The 27,741-nt window shown below is 39.3% G+C and overlaps 1 pseudogene; it reads right to left on the bottom strand.

Annotated features, from left to right (window-relative positions):
* Nucleotides 1–874: 874 nt before the first annotated feature.
* Nucleotides 875–26,596, bottom strand: LOC119041638 (40S ribosomal protein S8-like; annotated as a pseudogene).
* Nucleotides 26,597–27,741: the final 1,145 nt, after the last annotated feature.

Here is a 27,741-nt window from a genome sequence, read left to right as displayed (position 1 = left end):
TCTTTCTTTTTTTAAGTAATTTTTTAGAATTTAATTATTGTTCAAGTATAGTTTTCTGTCTTTTACTCCCATCCCAGCCCACCCCGCCCAGTGCTCCCCACCTCCCTCCCATTTCCACCCCCCTTAGTTGTTGTCCATGTGTCCTTTCTACTTGTTCCTATAAATCCTTCTCCCTTTCCCCCTGAAATTCCCTTCCTTCTCCCCTCTGGTCACTGTTCCCCTGTTCTCTATTTCAGTGTCTTTGGTTATATTTTGCTTGCTTATTTTTACTTTCTTAAAATAGATCCTTTTATAAGAGCTAGGGTTACATTCAGCTATGAGCCACAAAGATTTGAAAAATAATGGCTTAAATTAAGATGAATGTTATTTTTCTTGCATGTAAAAGAATCCTAGAAGTGGGCGGTGGGTCCGGGACTTGGAGAGTGGCTCCGCATCGTCAGACACCCAGGCCCCTCTTTCCCGCTATGCCATGCATTGCTCCCATTCTTAGAGAAGTCCTCTCCCTCCTAGAAGTGCTATGCAACATGTCCACTGGTGTCTCAGCCAGAGCTCAGTCACCAGGCCACTTTGATGCGGCTGGGAGCCTGTTTGGGGCTGCTCGTTGGCCAGAAATGAGCCCACCTAGAACATTTTATCAAGGAAGAAGGGGTGACTGGATGTGGAAGCAGCTGGTCATCTACCACAATTTCATTTTCCTAATTATGAAAGCAATATGCACACAGTATAAACATACAGAAAACATGGAGAAGCATTCCTTCTCAGAGATACACTCACTAAATATTTTGGTCTAATCCTTCAGTCTCTCTTCAACCCATTCCCACAACAGTAATTTTTATAGACTTATGAGGAAAGTTGGATCATATATATAATATATTTAATATTTCTTTTTCACAATAGACACCTTTATTACATGACCTAAGAAAGGAGGGGAGCAGATTTCTTTGCCTGCCTGGGACGTGGTTTTCTGCAGGCAGAGCTCCCGCTCGCTGCTCTCCAGCCGGTGGCCATCGGCTCTGCCCCAGAGGCCTGGTCTTAAAGGACACATGCAAGTAGCTTGTGGTTCCGGAACTGCTCCTCGAGAGGATGGCTGATTGTGGCTTTTTTTTTTCTCTTATCATATTTCTTCTGGATTTTCTTTCCTCGTTTTTTATTTAAGGTCTCTTCCTCCTCAGGAGTCAGCTTGGCCCCTTTTTTGCAGCCCAGGAGCGGTGCCCAGTGGGACTCGCACCACCGTGTGCTGTCAGTGAGCCCCGTGCAGTTCCTTACGAGGGTCTTGGTGCAGATCAGTTCGTTGTTGGGTGCCTTGTAGACAACATTGGTAATCCTTTTATTGTGGGTACAATACTCTGAGCCCCGGGAGAAGTTGCCCGTGTCCAGCCTCAGGACGCTGTACCTCTGGTTGCCTCCCAGCATGGGACAGTGTGTATGAGGCGGGGTCCAGTCTCAGGGCTGGTGGCAGGGCGCCCCAGCGCTCAGTTTCGCTTCTTATATGATTAGTACTGAGGTCTCTACCTGTTCATAATGCAGATCAAAATACTTATTTCAATGGTTTGCATATGCATTTATCCAATTCCTTATTGTTAGATATTTTGTTTATCTCTAAGTTTTTACTATTTAAACAAACTTGTGTTATTTTAACTCTTTATCTCTCTCTCTTTATCTTCTTTTTATTTAGAGCTATAAGGTTATACAGAAAATTTCTTTACAAGAGGCAATCTTACTACTTTTACCAGCCTTCCTGTCACTGGTTGCTAGAAATCTCCCTTTACATTTTCATGGCCAAGTCTTATTTATTTAGTTTGCTAGAGAATTTATATTCTTTCTTCCTTGTCTATAGTTTTATACATAAAAACTTAAGCCACTGACAGATTTGTCTTCACTTACTCTTATCCAAGTTGAAAGGTTGACTGTATACTTAGTTATTTTGTAAATTAAATTGTCAGTAGAACATTCAAAGGTACCTATATTAACATTTCTGTTTGCTAAAAGGAACTTTGTCTTTGGGTACCAGTTACTACAACAAGGGTACACATTCTAAGAACCTTCTTCTGTCAATTTTATTTCCAAACATAAAAATCACTTTGGTTGATTTGTTGTTGCTTTATATTTGGTAGTGAAATTGTGACTTTTCCTTTAATCTTAAAGCATTTATTCTGGTAGCATCTAAAACTCTAAATTGTTTTCACATTCAAAAAAATGTTTCCTCTTTTTCAAAGTAGCCCATTTCTAGAGTTCACCTATGTTTTTTTTTTTATTATAGGCTCACTATTGTGCATTGACACACCAGTAAGGACTAAGATACCGTGGTCCAACAGCTCATTTTATTATTTTTTTTAAAAGAGTTATTTATTTATTTTTAGAGGGGAAGGGAAGGAGAGAGGGAGAGAAACATCAATGTATGGTTGCCTCTAGTGCATCCCCTGCAGGGAACTGGCCTGCAGGGAACCTGCCTGCAACCCAGGCATGTGCCCTGACTGGGAATCGAACCGCGATCCTCTGGTTCACAGGCCCGTGCTCAATCCACTGAGCTATACCAGCCAGGGCTTCATTTTATTTTTCTAAATTCTTTTTTATTGTTGTTCAAGTATAGTTGTCTCCATTTCCCCCCCACCACTCCCCCCTACCCCGCCAACCCCCATCTCCCATCCTCAATCCTCTCTGCCTTGGTTTGTCCATGGGTCTTTTATACATGTTCCTTGATGACCCTCCCCCTTTTTTTCCCTGTTATCCCTCTCCCCCCTCCCCTCTGGTTACTGTCAGTTTGTTCTTTATTTCAGTGTCTCTGGTTCTATTTTGCTTGCTTGTTTGTTTTGTTGATTAGGTGCCACTTATAGGTGAGATCAGATAGTATTTGGCTTTCACCGCCTGGCTTATATCACTTAGCACAATACTTTCCAGTTCCATCCATGCTGTGTCGCAAGGGTAGGAGCTCCTTCTTTCTTTCTGCTGCATAGTATTCCATTGTGTAAATGTATCATAGTTTCTTGATCCACTCATTTACTGACGGGCACTTAGGTTGCTTCCAGCACTTGGCTATTGTAAATTGTGCTGCTATGAACATTGGGGTGCATAAGTTTTTTGAATTGGTATTTCAGGATTTTTAGGGTATAATGCCAGCAGTAGAATTGCTGAGTCAAAAGGTAGTTCCATTTTTAGTTTTTTGAGGAAATTCCATACTGTTTTCCACGGTGGCTGTACCTCCACCAACAGTGCACTAGGGTTCCCTTTTCTTTACATTCTTGTCAACACTTGTTGTTTGTTGATTTGTTTGTGATGGCCATTCTGACCTGTGGGAAGTGGTATGACATTGTAGCTTTTTTTTAAAGATTTTATTTATTTATCTTTAGAGGGGAAAGGGAAGGAGAGAGGGAGAGAAATATCAATGTATGGTTGTCTCTTGTGCATTCCCTGCTGGGAACTAGCCCGCAGCCCAGGCATGTGCCCTGATTGGGAATCAAACTGTGCTACTCTGGTTCACAGACCTACGCTCAATCCACTGAGCTACACCAGCCAGGGCTCAAAATATATTTTTAAAAAATGAAAAAAAGTAAACATTACTGCACTGTTAAAGAAAACCTTTGGACAATTGTAGATGTAATTATTAAGAATACTTTAAACAATCTCACGTGCCCCTCACTGGAGACCCAGACACGTGCCCGAGACTGGAAATTGAACCAGCAGCCATTTGGTTCTCAGGCCGGCACTCAACCACTGAGCCACACCAGCCAGGACTCTTTCCTTACTTCTTGATCCTTATTGTTTCACCACTCTGACATTAATTTTTATGCAGTAGAAAGGAATCTTAGTTTACAGTCTTCCTCTCCTCTCCTTTCCCCTTTCTGCCCTACTCTGTCTAGACCCTTCCTTCTGTGTTCTGACAGCATCCAGGGCACTTACCCCAGTACACTGACATTACTCCTTGTCTGGTTCCCCAGTGAAGTGTAAGCTCCTCAGTGGCAAGGACTGCTCCCAGTACAGTGCCTGCTGTATGCATAGTATTAGGTGCTTAATAAATATTTGTTAAATGGAATCAGCGGCATATTCTTTAATTTTCATCATTCACTCATTCTTTTAGCATTCATTAATCAGTTCTTTCATCACTCAGAATTGCAGAGTATCTACTGTCCCGTGAATTGGGGAGAATACCAAGAAAAATGATTTATACCTGACAGACAGGGCTTCTGCTTTTAAGGAACTAGCAGTCTGTGTGTGCGTGTTTCTTACCTACTGAGAAGACTCAGCTGAACTCTTCCAACAGAGGCCTCCCTACTCCAGGCTTTACCTGCTGCAATTCCGGGGCTCTGTTGGGTGTTAGAATGTGGGGCATGGCCCCAGGGGGCGGGTGGGAGGTGGCAAGGTGGTGAAGTGGTCAAGGACTCCTGGGACGCCAGGGAAGGGCTTCCGAGGGGGGAAAGCCCCCAGGTTCATGCTCGGTCTCCATCTCAGGTGTCTGTCTCTTAATTTTCTTCCTCCAGAATAAAAAGCATTTTTAGTTTTTAACAAATAAATTACAAATAACATTTGTAATCACAAAACAACTAAATACATTAAATAATAAATAATAAATTAAAGATGTGAAAAGAAAGTATTCCCTTACAAAACCACTGCAGGTGACTTTAAAAATTAATTCCAAATTCTTTCTGTATGTATCTTACATATACATGTCTATATTTCTAAGCATCCACACTGTTGAAATATCCTGGAGACGAGGCAAGGAGTAGTCATGCCAGATAAGTAGCCATAAGGTTCTGCAGGAACTTGCCTCTCAAAAGCACAAAAGAATTGAGCCAGGAGAACAGGGACAAATGAGAACAGAACCTATGGAGTTGCTGGATATTCAGGAGCATTTAACATATTCTGTGGATGCGGGTGGGCCTGGTCTGGGCAAAGACAAGGTGAGGAGTTTGCCAGGTGACATGCTGATTGCTAGGAGCAGGGATGGCTGTAGTCAAATTGGGGAAGTCAAGAAGACTAATTAAAACGCACTTAGACTAGTGGAAGAAATGTATGAATGACCCATGGACATGGGTGGGGGATTGACTGTGATGGGGGAGCTGGGTGGAGGAGGGCAAAGGGGAAAAAATCAAGACGACTGTAATAGAATAAAAAAACAAAGCGCTTAGACTAGGGGTACAGGAAGCAGGACAGGCAGGGAGGGGAGAAAGGCCCAGGACCGAGCCAGCCCAGAGGCGGGGCAGCCTCAGCCACCGTGCACCCCTGCCCCTCCTCCCCCTGCCGTCTTCCAGGCCCTGGAGGCCCTGGAGGCCCTGGAGGCCCTGGGACCTGATAAGCACTCACCCTCTGGTGGCAGCGGAGCACTATGTTCTTACTGATTTCCTCCTCATGGCAGATTTCATTAAAATGCACCGCTAATAATGCTGATAAAACTCTGCGCCTCTACAGAGAGGCTGGGTGTTTGAATGTTTAGCAGAGATATTTCCATCCATTTAAAAAATGGAACGGAAGGCTTTTGATGAGGTAGGATTAGGCAGGATGAGGTGCTGGTGGTGGCCACTGTGGGGCAAAGGGTGGGGGAAATGGACTCCCCAAATTCTGACTCCTCAATTCTGAGATTTCAGCTAGTATATTTCTGATATTTCACCAACGTCCTTTTCAGAGCCGGAGGTGTGTGTGTGGCCACTTATTTCCAGATGCTGACACCCTGTTTCCAGCTGACCTGAGGGATTTCAGGTGCTGAGCTGTGAGCTGCTAGATTAGTGTGGTGCCATCTTCTTTAGGCACCTTGGAAAATCCTCTCCATACGAATTCAGCAGCATGGGGGGGGGGGCCTGCTTGACCAAATCTTTCCTGCCAGGCTCCGTGGAACTGACCATAGCCTTATTTTTATGAATGCATTAGTAAATTTTTAAAGTTATTGTTGTCAAACCAAAACAAATCAACACACATTGTTTTAGTATCAACTCTATTTCTTTACTAAAAGCTCTGCAGTGAAATATACGCAACTGGATTTTCCATTGGAAAAGTAGTTTGGATGTTTATCATCTGCATATATATATATCACGTGTTACCCAAGATTTAAATACTGATCTGCCACCTAAGGACTTATAATGCTAAGTCCTGATGACCCATAATGCCAAAAATACGGTAAAGGTGACGCAGAAATGTTCATCACAATCATTATACACACAGATTCAGAAAGTAAAAGTGTAACTGTTGATTTTGTGGTAAATTCCTAATAAGCAAATATATGGAATTTGAATATTCCATATATTCAAACTGGCTACTTGAGGACAGGGTTTTCTGCCCCCATCTTTGTTCCCTGCTGCATCCCGGAGGGTCTGGAATGGTGCTGCCATACAGATGGACTCCATGAGCATGTGTTCAGTAAGTGAGTGGAACACATACCTGTCTCCAAAATGGCTACTAAGGATCAAAACACTTATTTCAATAATGCTGTCCTTGCTCAAACTAGTTTTTGGAAAAAACTTTTCTTTGGGAATTTGTTTTAAGACTACTTCCATTTTTTTTTTACAGCCATACTTCATTTTTTGGATTAAATCAATGTACTCTGAACAAGTTCATTTATGCTATTTATCAGGCATGGATTCAAATAACTTTCTCAGTTTATTTTCATACAGTGAATTTACCATCTTTCAGGTTATTAAAAGAATGCCACAGCTGAAAGCAAATCTTCAAGAGGCATGCCAAAATGTTTGTGTTAATAAAACATCATTGGAAAAAGTGTCTAACTTTCTGAGATGAATACCTCTAAGGGAATAGAACTCATCTGATTTATTCTTGTATGTTTGATAAAAAATCAATTCTCTTACTCATATTTACATTATACTCCTGGAAGGAGCCTAAGAGCTTTTGAGTGAATAAAGAAAGGCATGAGAATTTATTCTTTACTACCACTCTTCTGAAGGTTTTAAGCTGGTTGAGAATAGGAGCAATTTCTTCCTTTTTGATTAAATTTTTATTCATTTAATTCACTGTTATTCACTTCCCCAAATCCCAGAATCTTTCATTTCCCTGTTTCATAAGTTAATTGCTTTTAATCCAAAATAATACATGGCTATTTTAAAATCACTCACATAGTATAGATTATATAGAATAGGATGTTATAGGCTATTTGGAGCAAAGAGAGTGATAGCCACAACTCAAATTCCACTACAATGAAAACAAAGGGATCTCCCTGCCCCCAAGTATCCAGCCATGTAATATGAAAAATAGAGATATTTCTTGAAGAATATACAAGAAAAATTGCACATAGGATAATGATGCCTTAGTCCCCTTTAAAGTAGGCACCTTGGGACATCACACAGTCCTCCTCCCAATCACTATTGGCTGCCCTGTCATATTTTCCTGAATTTCATCAAGGGTCTGAAATCTCTTCCCTTTCACAGGTGATTTTTGTTTTGGGAAAAGCCAGAAGTCACAGGGTCCTAAATCTGGGCTCTAGGGGGTCTGTGTCACCCAGGTGACTTGATGTTTCACCAAAAAACTCTGCATAAGACATGATACATGAGTGGGCATGTTGTCATGATGAAGCTGCCAATCACCAGTTGCCCATAGCTGGAAACTTCTGAATCATCTGAATAGTTTCCAAAGAGAAATGTCAAACTTAATACAAAATTTGATGCAGATTTGTTTCTCTAGTCATTTTGAATGCGATGGCCACACAGTACACGTGCTCACTCAATGGCATCTACCATCCCCACTGACCAGTACAGTGAAGTCGTCGCTGTTCATGAATGTGCATTCCAGTCCACTCTCCTTGGCTACCAGGTTACATTGATGTTGCACAAACCATTCCTGTTCTATGAACAATGGTTGGATGTTTTCCAGACAGATCTCAATTACCTCACTTGTGAAAATGTGTTTAAAACAAAATGTAAAAAATTAATGAATTGTTACAAAATGAATGCCATGTCACCATTATCTAAATCAAGAAAGTGAGCACTGCCAGTACCATACAAGTTCCCTTGGGAGCCCATTCTTCCCCTTCCCCTTCCCTTCCCTTCCCCTTCCCTTCCCCTTCCCCTTCCCCTTCCCCTTCCCCTTCCCCCTTCCCTTCCCTTCCCTTCCCTTCCCTTCCTTCCCTTCCTTCCCTTCCCTTCCCTTCCCTTCCCTTCCCTTCCCTTCCCCTTCCCTCCCTTCCCCTCCCTCCCTTCCCTTCCCTTCCCTTCCCTTTCCTTTCCTTTCCCACTAGAGGTGACTGAAATCCTGCTGGGTTTTTTTTTTTTTTTTTGATGATAATAGCTTCCTTGCTTCTCCCTGTACTTTTCCATCTTAGCAAGCATCTGTTAGCACCATGGATTAGTTTTGCCTAATTTTGAATTTTACAGAATTATTTATAAGGCATGTCTGATCCCTTTCAAAGTTGTGTTTGAGATTTATCCATGTCATTCATTTTAGTTGATTAGAAATCTGTTGTATGAATCTATTACCATTTATCTATTCTACTGCTGATGAATAATTGGTTGTTTGCAGTTTTTAGTTATTATGATGAATGCTGCTTTGAACATGCCTGCACATGCCTCTTAGTGCACACATGTATGCATGCCTGTTTGTACATGGATAGGAGTGGGCACATTGAATTGCAGAGTATGGAGTGAACACTTCCAAAAGTACCTTGAGAGTTTTGATTACTCTATATTTTTGTCAATAATGGGTATCTTTAATCTTTAAATTTTTTGTATTCTGGTGGATGTATACTTCTTCAACTTTGCCCTTCCTTTTCAAAGTTGTTTTTGGCTTTTCTAGGTCCTTTGCATTTTACGTGAATTTGAAGTCTGCTTGTCAAGTTCTACAAAAATACCCTGCTGGAATTTTGAATGGTAATGCTTCAAGTCTGTGGATCAATTTGGGGGAGAATTAACATCTATTATTATCAGGTATTTTTCTTTTACATATGTTATAAATCCTGTATACAGTGTTATTTTGTTTAGTCAATTATGGAAAATGTTTATTGTTTGTATTGAGGTGCAATCACATACCATAAAACTCACCATTTTAAGGTGTACAAGTCAGTAGTTTTTAGTACATTCTTAAGGTTGTAGAATCCTCACCACTAGCTATTTCAGACCATTTTCATCACCCTAAAAAGGAATGCTTTATTCGTTTGGAGCCACAAATTATTTTTTAAAGAGATATCAATAATAAAAAAGTTATATGTTTCCTAATGTAGGCATCACTTTCAGTGTTTTCATTTGTGTGGATCCATATTTCCATCTGGCATTATTTGCCTTCTGCCTAAAGCATATCCTTTAGCATTTCTCATAATGTGGGTCTGCCCATGATTAATTTATTCATTGATTTTATGTTTTTAAATCTTACTTTGCCTTCCTTTTTGAAAGCTATTTTTTCCTTGGTATAGAATTCTAGATTAATAGTATTTTTTTCTTTTTAAGCATGTTGTTCCATTGTTTCTTGCTTGCATTGTTTGTATATGAGAAATATGCTGTCATCCTTTTCACTGTTCTTTTCTGTATGTAACATGTCTTTTACAATCTGGCTGCTTTTAATTATTTTTTATTTTGGTATTTTTTCTTCTTAAAATTTTTCAATTACAGTTGACATTCAATATGATATTAGTTTCAAGTGTACAGAATACTGACTGGACATTTGTATAACTTATGAAATGATCTCTGCTGATGGGTCTAGAAGCCACCTGGCACCATAGAGTTGCTACAGCATTATTGACTATATTCCCTACACTGTAGTTTACACCCCACATGTAAATGAGGCCATGTGGTATTTGTCATTCTCTGTCTGACTTATTTTACTTAGTAGAATACCCTCTAGATTTTTAAAAATATTTATTAATTTTTAATTTATTTTATTTTTTAATTTTTAAAGCATATTAATTATTTTTTTTAGAGAGGGGAAGGGAGGGAGAAAGAGAGGGAGAGAAACATTAATGTGTGGTTGCCTGTCGTATGCCCCTTACTGGGGACCTGGTTCACAGCCCAGGCAGGTGCCCTAGACTGGAAATCAAACAGGTGACCCTTTGGTTCACAGGCTGGCGCTAAGTCTGCTGAGCCACACCATCCATGGAAAATGGCCTCTAGGTTTATCCATGTTGTTGCAAATGTTAGAATTTCATTTTTTTAAAAAATAGATTTTATTTATTTATCTTTAGAGGGGGAAGGGAAGAAGAGAGGGAGAGAAATATCAATGTATGGTCGTCTTTCCCTACTGGGAACTAGCCTGCAGCCCAGGCATGTGCCCTGACGGGGAATCAAACCACCATCCTTTGGTTCACAGGCCCATGAGCAATCCACTGAGCTACATCAGCCAGGGCAGATTTTATTCTTGTTTATGGCCTAGTAATAGTCCATTCTACACATGTACCACATATATTTATATTTTTTTACTTTTATATATTTTTAATTTAATTATTGTCCAAGTACAGTTTTTTGTCTTTTACCCCATCCCAGCCCACCCCCCCCAAGTGCTCCCTACCTCCCTCCCATTTCCACCCTGTTACCTTTTTGTCCATGTGTCCTTTATACTTGTTCCTGTGAATCCTTCCCCTTTTCCCCTAAAATTCCCTCCCTTCTCCCCTCTGGTCCCTGTCAGCCTGCTCTCTCTATTTCAGTGTCTTTGGTTATATTTTGCTTGCTTGTTTGTTTTGTTATTTAGGTTTCTGCTAAGGTGAGATCATATGGTATTTGTCTTTCACTGCTTGGATTATTTCACTCAGCATAATGCTTTCTAGTTCCATCCATGCTGTTGCAAAGGGTAGGATCTCCCTCTTTCTTTCTGCTGCATAGAATTCTATTATGTAAATTGTACCACATTTTCTTTATTCAAACTTCTATCTATGGATACTCAGGATACTTCCATACTTTGGCTATTGTAAATAATGCTGCAATGAACATAGGGGTGCACATATTCCTATGAATTATTGTTTTGAGTTTCTTCACATGTATACCTAGGAGTAGATTTACTGGGTCATGATGAAGTCCCATTTTTAATTTTTTGAGGAATCTTTTCCATAGTGGCTGCATTCATACCAACACTGGGTGAGAGGTACCTTTACCCACATCCTCGCGAACATTTGTTGTTTGTTGATTTATTGATGATAGCCATTCTGACAAATGTGAGGTGATACCAAAATTTTCTCTTTATCACACTGGTGTTAAGCAATTTGATTATAATGTGCTTTACCATGGTTCTCCTCCTATTTCTTCTGCTTGTGTTTCTTTGAGCTTCTTTGACCTATAGGTTTATAATTTTCATTAAATTTAGAAAATATTTGATCATTGTTTTTTCAAATATTTTTTTCTTTCTCTTTTCTCCTTTTTTTTTCCTTGTGGGACCCCAGTCACATATTTGTTAGTCTGCTTGAAGTTGTCCCACAACACATGGATGTTCTTTTCTTTCCTTTTGGAATTTTTTTCTCTGCGTGTTTTATTTTGGAATGTTAGTATTAGAATGTATTCAAATTAATCTTTTATCCTACCTTATCTGTGGCTATTGATCACATCTGATGTGTGTTCCTCAAAGACATTGTAGTGCTCATCTCTAAAATTCAGTTGGTCTTTAATTATGTTCCCAGTCTGTACTTAATTTTTTGAACATAAGAAGCAGTTATAAGATTTTTTCATTTTCTTGTTTGCTATTATTATCATGTAGTAATGCCATACAAGGACATTTTTTTTATTGCTTTTAGAAAGGTTGGGGGAGAGATAGAGAGAGAGGGGGTGGGGGACATCAATGGGTTGCCTGCCATATGTGCCCTGACTGGGCATTGAACCCATAGCCTAGGCATGGCCCCTAACTTGGAATTGAGCCTTCAGCCTTTTGGTGTATGAGATGATGCTCCAACCAACTGAGCCATACAAGCCAGGAGTATTTTGAACTGTAGAGGATATTATTATTGTTTTACTATAATTGTTTTCAGAGTCAGTGTTCATTTAGATTTACATATTTACTATTTTTTTCCAGTGTGCCATTTATCTTTTCACATTTTTAAAATAGCATTGTTTTAATCTTAGAAGTATTTAATTTTGCTGCTGGTTAAATCTATCAGTCTATTTACTTTTGGTTTCTGAGTCTTTCTTAGGAAGGCCTTCCCAAACCAAGATTATAAAAATATTGGATAGTTTTACCTGTATTTTTATGAATTTGACTTTTTAACATTTAGACTCTTCATAGATCCATATTTGCTGTCCTATATTGAGTCGAGGTAAGGATCTGACTTACCTTTTTCTAGGTGGTTAGCAAATTGGCTCACCACTATTTATTGAATATCTATTTCATCCTCTGATTTGAAATATAATGTTTTATGCAATTGTTTCCTTATAAGCATAGATCTTCTAGTTTCTCACAGCAATGCCACAATTATATTAATTACTATAGTAATTAATAGGAAATTACAATGTGACAAAGATATTGCCTTGTGTTCTATAATAGACCACTGCCATTGGACAGAAATCTAATCCTTCTGGCTCTATTCATGAGAAACAGCCTGAGAGAGAGAAGCAGCAGGGCTCTCTGGACAAAACTGTGATGTCAGTAACAGAGGTGGTCCTTTCTCCTTTCTCCTGGACAGGTTTTCAGACCTCTGGACTTCCAGTCCTCATGCACTCCCAGGCCACACAGAGCTCTTCCTGGGGCTTTCCTGGGGGCAATATCTATTTATCTAAACCTACTTTAAACCATCTCCTCCAAATTCCCTTCTCATGCAGTCTCCATATTGAAAAGACTCTGGGAAAATAATTTGTACCTTAGTATTGATGACCGAACTGATAAAGGTTTAATGTAGCCATGGCCAGTGTGTGGCTTAATATCAATGTGCACCCTCCTGCACCTCAAGTAAGCAGGATGGACTTTTTTTTTTGATCTTGGGTTTGAACCTTTCTCAACACAGCACTGCAGGAGTCTCTAACCACTTATCTGCATTGGTACGTGAGTTGGAATTAGTTTTAATCTCGGGAACGATGTTTTCTTTTCCCAGGAGAAACAGGCATTGATGCAATGGAGCCGTGCAGTGGCTGTGTTAGTTTCCTGGGGATGCTGCAACAAAGCCCTTGGGGCTTAGTGGCTCAAAACAACCATGACCTCTCCAACAGGTCTACAGAAGGTCCTCCTTGCCTCCTCTAGCTTCTGGTGTTTGCTGGTGATCCATGGCGTTTCTCGACTTGTAGATGCATCACGCTGATCACCTGGCCATCTTCTCCCTGTGCTTCCTCACATTGCCTTCTCTATGCGAGTGCCCGAGTGCCGTATCCAAGTCCACATGTCCTCTTTTTATAAGGACACCAGTCGTATTGCAGGTTACTGTAATGAACTTATTTTAACTTCATTATCTCTGTAAAGACTCTACTTCCAAATAAGATCACGTTCTGAGCTACTAGGGGTTAAGACTTCAGTATGCAAATGTTGGGGGGACACAAGTCAGTTTATAAAAGTGGCACTCAGATAAAGTTTGAGTAGAAAACTCTTCATTTATATGTGAGAGCAGCCCTATCAGGGTCAAGCAGTCCTGTATTAAAAACATAATGTCGCCTGACAGTGGGAGAGCGTTGAAGATAGTCATTGTTATTTGTGTGGTAAAGAGATTCTGGGCCCAGAGTCACGATTCAAAATTAAATCCTTCACAATTTCATGATAATTTAATAGGATTATTTAATCTTTTTTAAAATTTAGCTCTGCTTTATAGAGATTTTGAGGCCACAGATAGCACTCTCTAAATTTTTCCCATGCCTTTCACGGTAGATGCAGTAATGCATACAAGACCTACCTCTGGACACAGTGCATGTTACTAGAACAGTTGTTTGTTTATTTGTTTTTAGTGAGCCTGGAAAATGTTGGAGCTTATGAAAGAAGAATCTAGTTCTGTTGTATTGACTTTTTAGCATCACCAATTATAGGTCAACTGAAATTTATGAGCACAGACTCACCGTGCTTTATGTGTGATTCGAGTTCATCTGTGGGCAATGGACAGAGGCGGGAGTAAATTATGAGGTAAGAAGTGGTCTTCAGTAGGCATTTGTGAGTCCTCAGTCAGCAGATTAGCTGATTCATGGTTAAAAAAAGGAACTTATTAGACTGTGCTCTATGAAGGATTAGCTTTTTATTGCTTAAATCAAATAGGTATAATCCAGTTTTATTATTAGTGCAGAACAAATGTGCTAAGTCTTGCAAGGTGTGCTCATCCAGAAATGGATGAAGATTGTTTCTGAGGTCAAATTCACTTGGTGCTTTTTGGGAAAATGTTTCAGGTGATTAGTCAGACCCCTGGGTGAAGCTGCCAAGCTACTGGCTGTTTCTTTGTTAGTTAAAAATAAGTTCAATATTCTTTCTTTATGCAGGAAATCATGACAGAGGCCATTGTCCCTTAACCACAACAGTGCATGATGTCTCTTATTTTACAGCTATTTCTATGGGCAATTAACTTAAAAGTTGTTTGGTCTGTAGCAGGCGGGGAGATTACATTGCATAGCAGGAGTGCATGCACACTGGAGTCTCACAGTCCTAAATCCAACTTACAGAACCACCTCTGTGCTTTCCCAGGCAAAATTCTTGATCTGGGAACTGCAAATGTCTCACTTTTTATTTTCTTTAGATATTCCAGATGGTAACCTTTTATTTATTGAGGAACAGTTGACAAATAATATTATTAGTTTCAGGTATACAATATAATGACTTTTATATTTGTATATATTGAAAAAGGATCACCCTAATGAGTCTAGTTAACACCCATTACCTGACATAGCTACAATTTTTTTCTTGTGATAAGAACTTTTATTTATTATTATTTTTATTGCTGTTTGAGTACAGTTGCCTCCATTTCTGCCCCCACCCCACCCACCCTCAACTCCCACCCTCAATCCTTGCCCTCTCTGGCTTTGTCCGTGGATCCTTTATACATGTTTCTTTATGACCCTTCCCCTTCTTTCTCCCATTATCCGCCTCCCCCTCCCCTCTGGTTACTGTCGGTTTGTTCTTTATGATACGAACTTTTAAAATCTACCCTTCTAGCAACTTTTAAATATACAAAGCAATATTATTAACTATAGTCACTGTTGAACATTACATCCCCAAGACTTATTTATTGTATAACTGGAAGTTTTTACCCTTTGATTCCCTTCATCCATTTTGCCCATCCCCCTACCCTGCATCTGGCAAACAGCAATCTGTTCTCTGTATCTATGAGCTTAGTTTTTCTAAAATTAAAAAATATTTTTTCAGGGGTATAGCATAGTAATTAGACATTAATATAACTTACAAGGAGATCACCCCAATAAATTTAGTACCCACATAAGAGCATACATAGTTATTACAGAATTATAATTTTTTAAAATGCAGGCGACAGTTCCTCTTGTGAAGACTTGTGAGGATGACATCAGGTTATCACTGCAAAGTGCCTGGCCCCAGCTTAATTTTAAAATAAAATTAGTTTTCTATCCTTTCTCTCAAATCCCATTTTTTTGGTTATATGATCATGTGACTTGATTTCCATCAGTTTAAACTAAAACCCAGCTCTAATTGGAAGAAAAGTTGGTTAGGCAACTACCATTTCTGTCCCATAAATCCATAGAAGAGGGCACTGTTAAAATTGTTTAGGTTTAGCAGTTTATTTTTTTATTTTAATTTTTTTCACTTTTACTCCTCAACTGAGAGTATATATTTACTGATTTGAGAGAGAGAGAGATGTAACAGAGAAACATCGATTGGTTGCCTCCTGTATGCACCCTGACTAGAGGGTTGAATCTACAACCTTTTGATGTACTGGAGGATGTTCCAACCAACTGAGATACCCAGCCAGGGCCAGGTTAAACACTTTAAATAAAACCACCCCTTTGAAGAAGAGACACTAGTGTGAAGTATGTCAGGAGAAAGGACATAAATGTTCTAAAAGCACATCCTCAGTTGCAGTGTGCTTGTTCTAGGAAGCTACAGTAGTTTCCTAAGTGATTTGGAATGGGAGGAACTCTAACATTATTTCCTTGTACTTTTCACTTAAATCTGTGCATAGTTCGAAGGGTCATTCAGCGGCCACTTTTGGCCACTTCTGCACTACTAGGGGGAAATTGTTCTTCCCTGTTTACCAAACTTGAGGCAGCTATGATGGCAGGGAAAAGGGGCCTACGAGTCACTGCTTTCATTTTACAAAGCTTTGTCATTTTTGTTTGGACAATCAAATTGACAGTCAGAAAGCCTTTTTTAAACCCGTAAATTCCTCAGTGTTCAAAGTCTTTATTGAAACCATCCACTTTGGGGAAAAAAAAATGATCTTTTAAAAATTGAGAGTGCCAAGTTTGGGTGCGGGTTTTAAAGACAAATTATGTGGATTGAAATTTTTGCTTTAATGGCATCAAAATCAATGGATTGCCTTATATATGGCTATCACATAGTATTCTGTGATTCCCCCCCCCCACTGCAGAGTTATGTATGTAAACTCACTTATTTCACTGTTTGACTCACAAATATCTAGCTTCGGTTTCAAAATGTATGTATAAGCATTGCTGGGTGGTGCTAACCATCTGTAATTTTTCTCATTTCTTCACAAAGAAAAGGCAGTGAGTGGTCAACAAGTAATTGCTTAGCAACAAAGGATTTTAAAGCAAGCTGCTGCTTTTCAGGATAGAAAAAAGAAAACCAATCCATGTGCTTGGTCTATGATTGGGACAGAATTCTGCTACCCATAGCTCTTCTTAACAGCAATGGATGCCAGCAGGTTTATGACTTCATCTCTAGAGTTATTGCCCCAAGAAATAATATTTCAATTGTAGCTATCTCTGTCAGATATCTTTATAAAGATTCTTTTTTATTTTGTGCTTTGAAGCATACATTGTCAACAGACCAGCCCCTCTTATGACCAACACTGTTAATAATGCAGATAGCAGAGGTGTATCTATCAATAAAGATTTAAAAAAATTGAAATATGGAGTGAAAACAATGAAATCTGTTAGAAATTATACTAATATTTCATGCTCAAGCATTTTCCAAAATCAATATATTGCTAAAAAATAAGAGACAATTGAGATCATCTAGAGTATTTTTTTGGTTTAGTAAGGTGATTTTCCACCCCAAAACAATAACACAATGCCAGACCTTCTCTAAATTGGCCTGTTGATCTATGAAAGTCTTTACTTAGTCAAGTTGTTCAAACAAGCACTATCTTCTCTAACATGTGTTGCTTGGAAAGTGTGTTTTAAGAAAAAGTGTGGTGCAAGCTGACACAGGTATAAATGTGTGAGAATGATAAATGCAGCAAAGAGCTAAAGCTTTACTCTGCTCACCACTGGATACATAATTTCCAGTGATGTTATCTCTAGTAATTAACCTCTGATGTGTGTTCAAAAGGTCAGTTAATCTGAATCTTCTTTGGGGGGCCTTGGAGTTTCAGGTGAATTACCGCTGTTCTTCTGAGGCCTGTCTAGAGACAGGCTGGTTTCCCCAATTCCTGATGCAGCCACAATAAGAACAATAGTTAGCATTTAGGAGGCGCCACTTCTCAGTTTTCGAAGCACTTTACCGAATGTCAATTAATTGCTTTGAATGGGTAGGTCTGCAGCTGCTGAAGAAAAAAAAAAAAAAAGAAAAAAAGGAGCACACAGTGATTGACTCATTATCCTTTACAGCTGCTGAAAAATGTTCTTCAAAGCAATAATTACAGATTTTCATATATATTAAAGAAAAAAAAGCAGGGGAAGGCTACTAAGGATCTTTTTTAAACAAATGACTCTTGTCTTTCCATTCTGTTTTGAGAGCAGCAGCTTTATTGCAAACAATTATCTTTCCTTAGACAAAAAGAAAAAGGCACTATAATACCCCCTCACCAAGAAAACACAGCACAGTAAATCCTCTTTTCGAATGTGATCTCAGTCTCACCAGTTTTCAAGTTTGGGCTGTTTAGAATTTTTGTTTACCAGTAGTAAAACCAATGCTGGATTTTGCTTGATGCAGCCTTATGTAATGTCTAATCCAATGTAGGCTTTGTCCAGCTTTAATTATGCATGAAAACAAAACAAGTAGACAATAATTTATAGTGCTTCTTGCATTGTTTTCAGCAGAGCTTTATCACCACAGGGGGCCACAAAAAACTATCCAAACTGTCTTTCTGTCACTGGGAAGAAATACAGGCAACCCTGGCCAGAGAAAATAGATTTCTTTTTTTCTATTTCTTTTTTTCCCTTTCTTTTTTTCCTTCTCTTCTTTTTCATAATGTGAATCTCCTGGTTGGGCAGATAAGCTGCTAATTCTATTAATTTTCTTATCAAAATCAGCAAGGTAACCAAAGCTTCCAATTTAGTGATTTATTATCCTGAGCAGGCCGAGCAGAAGTGTACCTTTCATATTCTGTAATTGATACCAGAGGGGAAGAAACTTTCAGGGGTTTCCATTTCAATGGACTATTGGGCAAACAAATGCAGTGTCTTTTCATTGGCTTAAATCATTTAAAATGATAAAATAACCATTCTGCATTTGAATATCTGTCAGTGGATATCTGTGTGCAAGATGCTGACCCCTAAGACATTAAAATATGAGCATAATAACATCCCTCTATAGGATTTTGCCATCAATCAAACATCTAAGTGTGATATGGTAATTGACATGCAAAAGGCCAAATTGATCACACATGTAATCTGACCCTCATTATTGCAACATAACTCCCAGCTTCTGGAAATAAACATCTTTCCTTTGCATTCCCAGTCCTGGGTTCTTTTGTATACAAAAGGTGGCTTCATATACAGTGAACTTCAGCCTTTAAGCATTGAAACAAACCAGTGTCAAAGTCAAAAGTATCATCCGTTGGAAAGAAAAGAGAGGGGTGCAGTGTTGGATGCCAGGGGTGAGTAGCAGTGATTCAGATACAGATACTAGAAGGAGACTAGATCTGGGATGGGGAAAGGAGCTACTTCTTGTGGGGTGTCATTTGAAAAGCCTAGGCAGGCTCCTGTGCCCCACATATTACTCTCAGTTAAATAGGAGCTCAAATCCAAGGCACCTGTTTCTTTGTTTATGACCACAATTTTTCTTTAAAAACTAAATTTTATATAAGAATTGCTATCAACTAGTTTAATGATTGCAAATAACCCTGTGTAAGTTGCACTCTGTAAATCTAGGAGCAAAGTGTTAATTCCTTCATTCCACAGATGATGCATAGAGAGGTTTGAGGAGTTAAGTATCATGCATAATGCTTAGGGGCTTGTCTGTTTTCATTGGTGGGAAACTGTTCAGCTGAGATTTGAATTCAGAACCATGAGATATGAAGCTGTTCTCTAATCACTGTACTATTCTTTCTCTAGACTCATATTTCTAGAAGAAATAACACCCCAGGCCCTTAAATCTTCCATATAAATCACACCTTGAAATACACTATATCTGAACCCTTGAATTAGTTTTTGGTACTTAAGACATCAAAGAAAACTCATATGAAAAATTGAATCACTGTGTCTCATGAAATATAGTTTTGACAATTTGGAACTTCCCTCCTAGTTCTTTGGGATGTTTTCCCTTTGCCATTTCCTGGGAGGAGCCGGCCAAGGACTATTTTCCCTTGCAGAGTGCTGTCCATGGTGTCTGCGTCCGGGAAATGTACTGCAGGGGCGTGCACGTTGATTTAGACGTTTGTTTGGGCTTTTAATCTTTTCTCATCTACACGCACCACCAAAATAAAAACCAGTGAAGTATGTACCCTGTAAATCTGCTTGTTCTCTCGCTCCTCAGAAATATTTCAGAAAGAACGTGACACTTGTAATCAGAACAGGGCTTAGATGCTGCCTCCTTTTGATTCAGCAACTCTGCACCCCTTCCCTTTCCATTTTAAACAGGACGAAAGTAGGAAACCAAAAGGGCAAGGGCTGAGACAGGGCTGCTGTTGGAAGGATGTAAAATCTACTTATGGGAGATGAATTTGCACCTGACTTCAAGTGTATAGATTACTAATTTAAGAACGAATTGAGGGGGCAGTTAATAAGTGTTGTAGATTATGGTGGAGGGGGATGACTGGGCTTTCCAGGGGGTGCAGCCTAAAGGCACGTGTGTGACAGTTGTGACACAGAGCAAGTGTTCTTTAGGAACAGAGTTACAAAAGACCTTTGGAGATTATTTATGCACAGAAGAGGGCTTGGCAATAATTAATAAGATTTGGAGCTAAAGAAAGATTATGTGAGAACTTGTTAAAAAGAAATGAGGAAAGTAAATAAAAATGATTATGGAATAACAATTGTCTGGGTTGCTGGGAGGTATGCGATCAGTACGAATAAGACAGAATAACTCGATCTGGTGAGGGGAAATGTGGAAAGTGGACCAAAGGAAGGGGAAAAACAACAAAAGTGTTTGTGATAATTGTTATGATTATGAAGCACTGTGTGTCATGCACTGCACTGTGTGGTTTCTCTGCATTATCTCCTAAGATTGTTGTTTCCATTTTATGGATGAAGAAATTGTCTAGTTCTCATTATATGAGTACAGCCTAAATTGTTTTGCAAGAATATAAAAATGTGATGAATTTTAGAATTTTTGTATGTCCACTGTTAGTGGAATACTAAATAAAAGGCATGGATATTGTAGATTTAAAAAAAAAAAGGAAGTATATATGGAACCAAAAAGTTTGAGAACAGCTGATTCAGTGGTCTGAATAATGCACTAAGATTATACAAATCCTGATTACTAATAGTATAATGTTAGTCAAATCACAGAAATTCTCTATCTTCAGTGTAAGATGAAATAAAGTTTCAGCTGTTAATTACAAAAAATATTCTCAAAATAAGTTAAAAGAGGCACAATAGGCAAAGCCTAATTGTAAAAAGGGCATTTATGAGACAAATTATTTATAATTTTAAAATGACTGTATATATGTTTTTCAGGGATGGACAATGATTCATAAAGCTAGTTAGGACAAAACTAGAACTCTTCATTTGCTTCCAAGTTTCCATTTATATCTGTGTACAAAGGTGACCTTGATTTCAAAGGGCAATGGAAATTGGATCTTGTATGAAAATGGGATTGGAAAATATATGGTCTTTCAGGTAAAGGTCATTACATACTGTATAGAAGCTCAACTTTTATTTTGATTAAATGATTTTTTTTTCTCCTAGTGAGATTTACTAGCTAATTACTTCCCCAGTTTTGTGGTTTGGCAAGAGTTACCTGATGTATAATGTCTACTGAGGGAGTTTGGAGCCTCAAGGTTTGTGTGATTTTATGTAAAATTATTAATATTAATAATAATTACTTATAAGTGGGAACTATGGTGGACCAGAGTGCCTTTCCTTCTTTCAGAAACCTTTTTATGTTCTTAGTTTCAAAAGGTAAAAGTGATAATGCAAAAGTACAAGTCACATTCCAAATTAAATTCTTGATCTTGGAGTGAAGTTTAAATAACTTACCCAATAAGGGGACTGCCTTTCACTTGCAGCAAATTGGAAACTCTAGACACCATCTGCTTCTGGGGAAGGAAAACTTTTTGTCTCCTTGTAGTCATGCTGAGTCTGGGGCTCCTGTTGGCCTCATTTTCAAGATCCTCATCCATTAATCTTACTATGTATTAGTTGGTATCACTGGTAATTAGTCTTTTAAGTTGCATCCAGATGGAATGTATAAATTATTAGAAGTTTCCTGCCAGGCACAAGCGTAGATGATTCATGGACCTCCTGCACTTTTCTCTGCTTTCCCATAAGAAGCTATGAAGAGTATTCAGTTGGAAAGATGAACTTTCACACTTTGTCTTGTTTTCAGCAATTGCTGGCTGTGGCTTTTGGTATATCTGGAAACACAACAGAGTTCTTTTTACTATTTTTAGACTTATTTTATATTCTTTAATTCCCCCCACCTCCTTTGAGTCCCTGTTCCATTCTTCCTTCTTTCATATCAGTAGCAGGTCTTTGCAGAAGTAGCCTTGTCTGCAGTGAAGACAGCATTGCCGAGAGCCTCCTTGCCTTGGCCAGTGAGAGCAGAGTTGGGGGCAGGGTGAGGTGACCAGATTAGATTTTCCTCAATGGGGATTTAGCCTTGAATATATATGCCATCCAATTCCAATCCTAACCTTAGGCTGATGAGATGTGGCATGTAGATTATAGAAATAAACTTGGCCATGAGGCTTCTGTTGGCTCTCTTATACCTTTTTTAAATTGTTGCATTTTCCTGCCAAAACCCTTCCCTTATATAAATCCTGGTAGCTACCTACATTTCTCTATGCTTCCATTCAAGCAGAGAGACACTTCTAGAGAAAGTGAAGAGAGAGATTGGTAGAGCTATACATTTATGATTACTGTGTAATTAATGTATAAGTCAGACAAAAAGCATCTTAAGCTAGCTTAAGCAAAAGTGAAAATGTACTGGCTTACTTAAGTGGAAAACTAAAGGTCTGGTCAAGCTTGCAGCATTGCTGAATCTAGACCTTCACACGGTATCAAAGGGCTCTGCTTTTCTCTACAGCTTGATGACAAGGTAACATCTAGCAGCCTTAACTAAGCTTACACTATTTTTGTACTTGTAACAGCAGTGAGAGGGAAAGGACATCCTTCCTGGTAATGGTAGTGGAAGTTTTAGTCTGTACTCTGATGGGCCTACCTTAGGGCACATGCTCATCCTTGGACCAAGAACTCAAGTCTCATTCTTAAGTCTACCTGTAGGGTCAAGGTCCAGGCTGGGTCCACTTAAATCTCTTGGGCCTAGCTGGCTTACAGTAAAGCGGGGGAGGGGATTATCCATGTTGGTAGTCAAACTCAAAAGCAGTCTCAAAACTGCTCCACATTCTCACAATAATCTTCTGGTCCAAGTTTTCCTTGCACTCTTAAAAATAAATATTTTAAACCATCTCTATTGTTATCAAACCTCTGATCTCCCCGCACCCCTACCCATCATCTCAACATTTTCTCTGATTCTCAATGAATGACTTTTCCTTCTGTCTTATAAACCTAGGAAAAGCACCACCATGAAATTTATGCTACCTAACACTCATGCAAAGGAAAGGCTTATATTTCCAATGATCCCCTCCAGTTACATTGGACAGGGAATGGGACAGGGAACACTCTTCCTGTTTATGGCCATTGTCTGCGTTTTCTCCTGAACAAACCTTTTTTCCTATCTCTTCCACTCACATTTGATTGCATTTTTCTATCTGGAACATCCCCATTCTCTTTCACTTTTGCCTTTTATTTTATTTTTATTTTTTAAATCTTTAAAACAATTTATTTATTTATTTATCTTTTAGAGGGGAAGGGAAGGAGAGAGGGAGAGAAATATCAATGTATGGTTGCCCCTCATTTGTCCCCTGCTGGGAACTGGCCCCTGCTGGGAACTGGCCTGCAACCCAGGCATGTGCCCTGACTGGGAATCAAACCGAGATCCTCTGGTTTGCAGGCCCGTGCTCAATCAACTGAGCTACACCAGCCAGGGCTTCACTTTTACCTTTTAATAAAATTCTCCATTAATCCTCTTCCTTTTTCTAGGTGCTACCCTAAAACTTTCCTTCCTTAAAAGCCAAAATTCCTAGGAATAATGATGATCCTTGTTTTCTTCATTTCCTCACTTCTCACTTATTTTACTACCTACTGTAGTTTAGCTTAGACAAAAACAGCAAACCCTATTAAGTCTGTTTTGCTTAAAAGAGTTAAATGTGTGTCCACTGCTCTTACAGTAAAAATCCAAATGCTCAGAATGGCTTCGAAGATCCTAGGGAGTCTGGCTTCTAAGGAGACCTCCAGCCACATCTCACACTCTACGCATTTCATGCTACAGCCGTCTTCTTTTAGTTTCTTACACGTATCCTATCACATTCCCAGCAGGAACTAGCTGGTACATTCAAACTGTGTGATTGAGGAGCTTTAAGAGGGACTATTTACAAAGTGATAAGCAGGGTTAAGGGAAACCAGCTGGAGACGATGAAGCACTGCATAGCTGTTCCAAGAGTGCAGGTTCCTGAAGGTCCCAGGGGAAGGAATGATTACAGGTTTCTGAGATGACCGTTGCTGTAGCTGTGGGGTGAGGCCACCCAACTGGAGAACATCACAGTGATTGCCAACCCTGGGCCCTACAGGGAGAAGAAACAAGACTAAGATCCTTATACAAGTGACTAAAAGTTCGCAGAATTCAGAGGCCAGAGCACCTGCCTGACACATGGAGGTGAACCTTTTGGGGTACAGAGCAGGCAGAGAAGGTAGAGAGTAGGTTTGGAAAAGCAATTGATAGCCTCTAGTTCCTACTCCCCAGGACAGCCTGCATGTTCTCTTCCTCTGTCTAGATTTCCCTCTTCCTGCCAATCCTCTTCCACTAATTAATTCTTTTTCATCTTCGAACCACAGCTCAACTGTTTGTTTCTAAGGAAGCTATCTCTAACCAATGCAGGTTGTACCGCTTCATTTATGCTCTCTTGGAATCTGGTTTCTTTCCTTCTCAGCACTTATCTTGGTTTGTAATTATCCTGCTATTAGTGTGATAATTCAATTAATGTCTGTCTCCTCCATAAGCCTCTCTGCTCCATGTGATGGGGGACTTGTCTGATCTGACTCATGTTGTGGTCCCTTAGGCCCCAGGATGCGGTGCTTGGCATATAGCAAGCAGGAACTCACGAAACACCTGCTGAATGAATAAATAGGCTGGCAATGTAATGAAAATGCATGGAAACATTTACCAGATCTCGGGTACAACTGTTTTGTGATTCCTTTCTTCGCTCTGTTGTCTTTGGTTTGGGCACATGCCATTTTGCTAGGCTGACACACTATTTAGTACTCTGGCCAGAGGGGCAAACTCTGACTTTTGGTAATGCAGCTTGAAATTCATAATTCTCCCATGATGTTTTTGGTCAATATGTAGTTTTTTTCCTTATTAAACTTATGTTTTGTCAGCTACCTTTCCTTAAACACATTGACATTGATATGCTTTTCTTTCTATGGCAAACAAGGACTTAATGTCTTAAAAGATATTAAATTAACATTAAATGCTCTGGCTTCTCTGCCATCTCAGCTCAACTCAGGTAACACATGTATGGTACGGCAGACGTTGTTAAGTACGGGGATACAAAGATGACGAGAACGTTATCCTATCTGTGAGAAGTTTAGAGTCTGGAGGGGGAAACAGACATATAATTAATTAATATACAATCTGGTAAGTGCAGTGATTAGAAATGGATTTCCTCCCAAGTTAATGAAGCTTGAGCTTCACAACTCTCCCTTGCTGGGATTGTTCCAAAGCCCCAGCCATGTGTTCTCATGGTCATATGTTTTTGTAAAATTTGAAGATATTAGCTGTTTTAACTGTGCTTGGAGGCAAGTTCTCCCCACCCTGACTTTCTCTGCATTTTACTTTCCCTTGTCTCATGAAGCATAAGACTAGGAGCAGGGACTTTTTGGATTTGGATAAAGGAAAACTGAGTTGAAGATATATTTGGCTTAGGTTTAGCAGGTTGTATTTATGTGTTTTATAGTCACTTCCATGTATAGTTAAGCTGTTGCTAATCATCTTGGTGCAGATGTGGCTTTGGGAACACTTGTATTACCTACTGCGGCAACTCACCTGACATTGTGATGTGTGAGCCAGTGTTTGTAGCATGGTGTCACTCTGTTCCTCAGTCCCACCACTAAAAGAACAAGGATGGAGGCAAAGTCAAGATCGGAACCAAATGGAGCCAGGCAGGAGCTAATCTGTGGAAACTTCTAGTCATTCAATGTGTAAAACTGTACGCAAAAGTTTTGATTTTCATTGATATCTAGGAAAATCTATCATATACAACACAGGTGGCAAACTCAAGGCCTTAAGCCAAATCCCACTCTCTATCTTGTTTTATCTAGCCCCACACCTTGTTTCTACCCAGTGGCAATGCTGAGCTCTTGCTTAACTGTTAAGGAGTCATTACATTTATACAGTCCAAAAATTACATTCAGCCCTTTAAAGGCAACCGCAAGGCTGATGTGGCCCCTGGTGAAAATGAGTTTGAGACCCCTGATATATAGTTATAAACACACCATGTATTGTTTTTTGGTTGGGAATCATGTGAAATAGAATTTATCAGAATTTATCTGTTTGTAGCAATACAGTGAGTTTGTGGAATGTAGCATGTTTTATGAAGTCCAATCATAAATAATAAAACAATATTGGTTAACTGTGTCAAAAAGGGAATAAATTATATTTCTCCTTTCTCTGTGGAAAATGATATTGCGATATCATTGTCTTATGAACAGATGATAAATCGTATGCAATCAATGAGTTGGGAGGCACAGAGGAGAGGTATTCTAAAGGTATCAGGCAGTTAACTAACCTAATACAATATTTAGGCAAGGACTTTATATCTTAAAAGAAGTTTATGAATAAACTTCTTTCTGTTTTTGGATCGATTGTGTTTTCTAAGTTTTTAAAATTTTGTAGTCTGACATGATTTTTCTCACAAGTAATGTTCAGTTTTGCATCTCATTTCATGTTTTTAATTTTATATTCTTTTGTTTAGAGAGGGTCATGGAAATTGTGTCACCCTGGAGCTGCCTGGTGGTGATAGAAGAAAGCATTAAGGGTTGAGGGTATTTGCAGCTCTGGATGGGAGCAGTAAGGGAAAGGCAGTGATCCGATGCTTCTCCAGAGAGGGCACACTTACTCTGAGATCTGGATGGGTGACAAGGACTTTTTCAGATAAACTCTCCAGGTTGCAGAGGGCCTTGCGGAAGTCTTGGGATTTCATGTGCCCATAATAGGGCCCATTTGGTTACCTACTTCCTTTAAAATGCTTGCTCTTGTTTGCATGCTTGGGTGTGTTTCTATTTATAACTGATTATGGAGATAGGAAGTTTAGGATGGAATCTGCAGGGTCCCGTGTGTTGATTTTGAATCCTCGATAGAGAAAGGAGACCAAGGGATGAGAACTGGTGGAGCCCCAAAGGTGTTTGGGATGCCAGACACACACTAACTGTTTGAGAGCTTAGGTGGCCAATTTCCTGCATCTGCGTGGAACCCAGCTTCATTCTGAGTCCACCCCTTTGGCCTGGACAATGGTGTTACCTTGATGGAGGGTGATGGCCAGGAAAGTTCTCGGAGTGGCTGTTCAGGCTTCAGAGATGGGTGAGTGGGACTGGAGCTGATGAGAAAGAGTAGAGCCCTCTGGCACTGTGATGACTAGTTTGTGGGCTCTTTTATTCATTCCATAAATTTTTATTGAGTGCCTACTATGTACCAGATTTTATTCTAGGCCCTGGGCTATAGTAGTGAGGAAAACATAGGAAACCCCTGGCTCCTTTAGCATATATGGGAAATTCTCCTAAATAATAAGAAATAAGAAATAGAACTTTGTAGGGGAAGGAAGTTATGTTACTCCAGAGATAGGGGCCACTAAGGCAGTTGATTTTCATGTCCAAATGTTATAATCAAGCTTAATGCAGTTTTGCTTTGTACTTTAGTGTACAATGGTGCTTACTTTTGTATAAAAATGAAGTTTGCCCTGCCAATTTCCAAGAAAAACTGATGGTCCAGGAAGGTATAAATTTCCAGTGTGAGGTTTACAGTTAAGTGAAGAAAAGCCTTTTGAAATTTTTCAAAACTAGGAAATGACAGAGTCAAGTTTGTGTTGATAAGTGGGCTTGAAGTCAGGAGACAGGGAGACCAGTTAGCAGGTGAATGCAAGCCTTCCTGAATGGACATGATGACGGCCAGGGGCAGAGCTGGGCTAACTAGAAAGAAAGAGAGGGTCAGATTCAAATACTACTACTTGGGAAATAAAATCAGCAGAACTCAGAAACTGTGGGTGTCGGGGCAAGAGTTAGAGAAGTTGAGAAGTATTCCCAGATTTTTAGAGTAGATGGTGAAGCCACCAACTGAGATAGACTATAAAGT

This window comes from Artibeus jamaicensis, unplaced genomic scaffold, assembly GCF_021234435.1.
Source record: "Artibeus jamaicensis isolate MK-2021 breed Jamaican fruit bat unplaced genomic scaffold, CSHL_Jam_final contig_233, whole genome shotgun sequence".
Lineage (NCBI taxonomy): Eukaryota > Metazoa > Chordata > Mammalia > Chiroptera > Phyllostomidae > Artibeus > Artibeus jamaicensis.
Note: the sequence above shows the minus strand (reverse complement) of the source record. Positions and strands in the feature narration are given on the sequence as shown.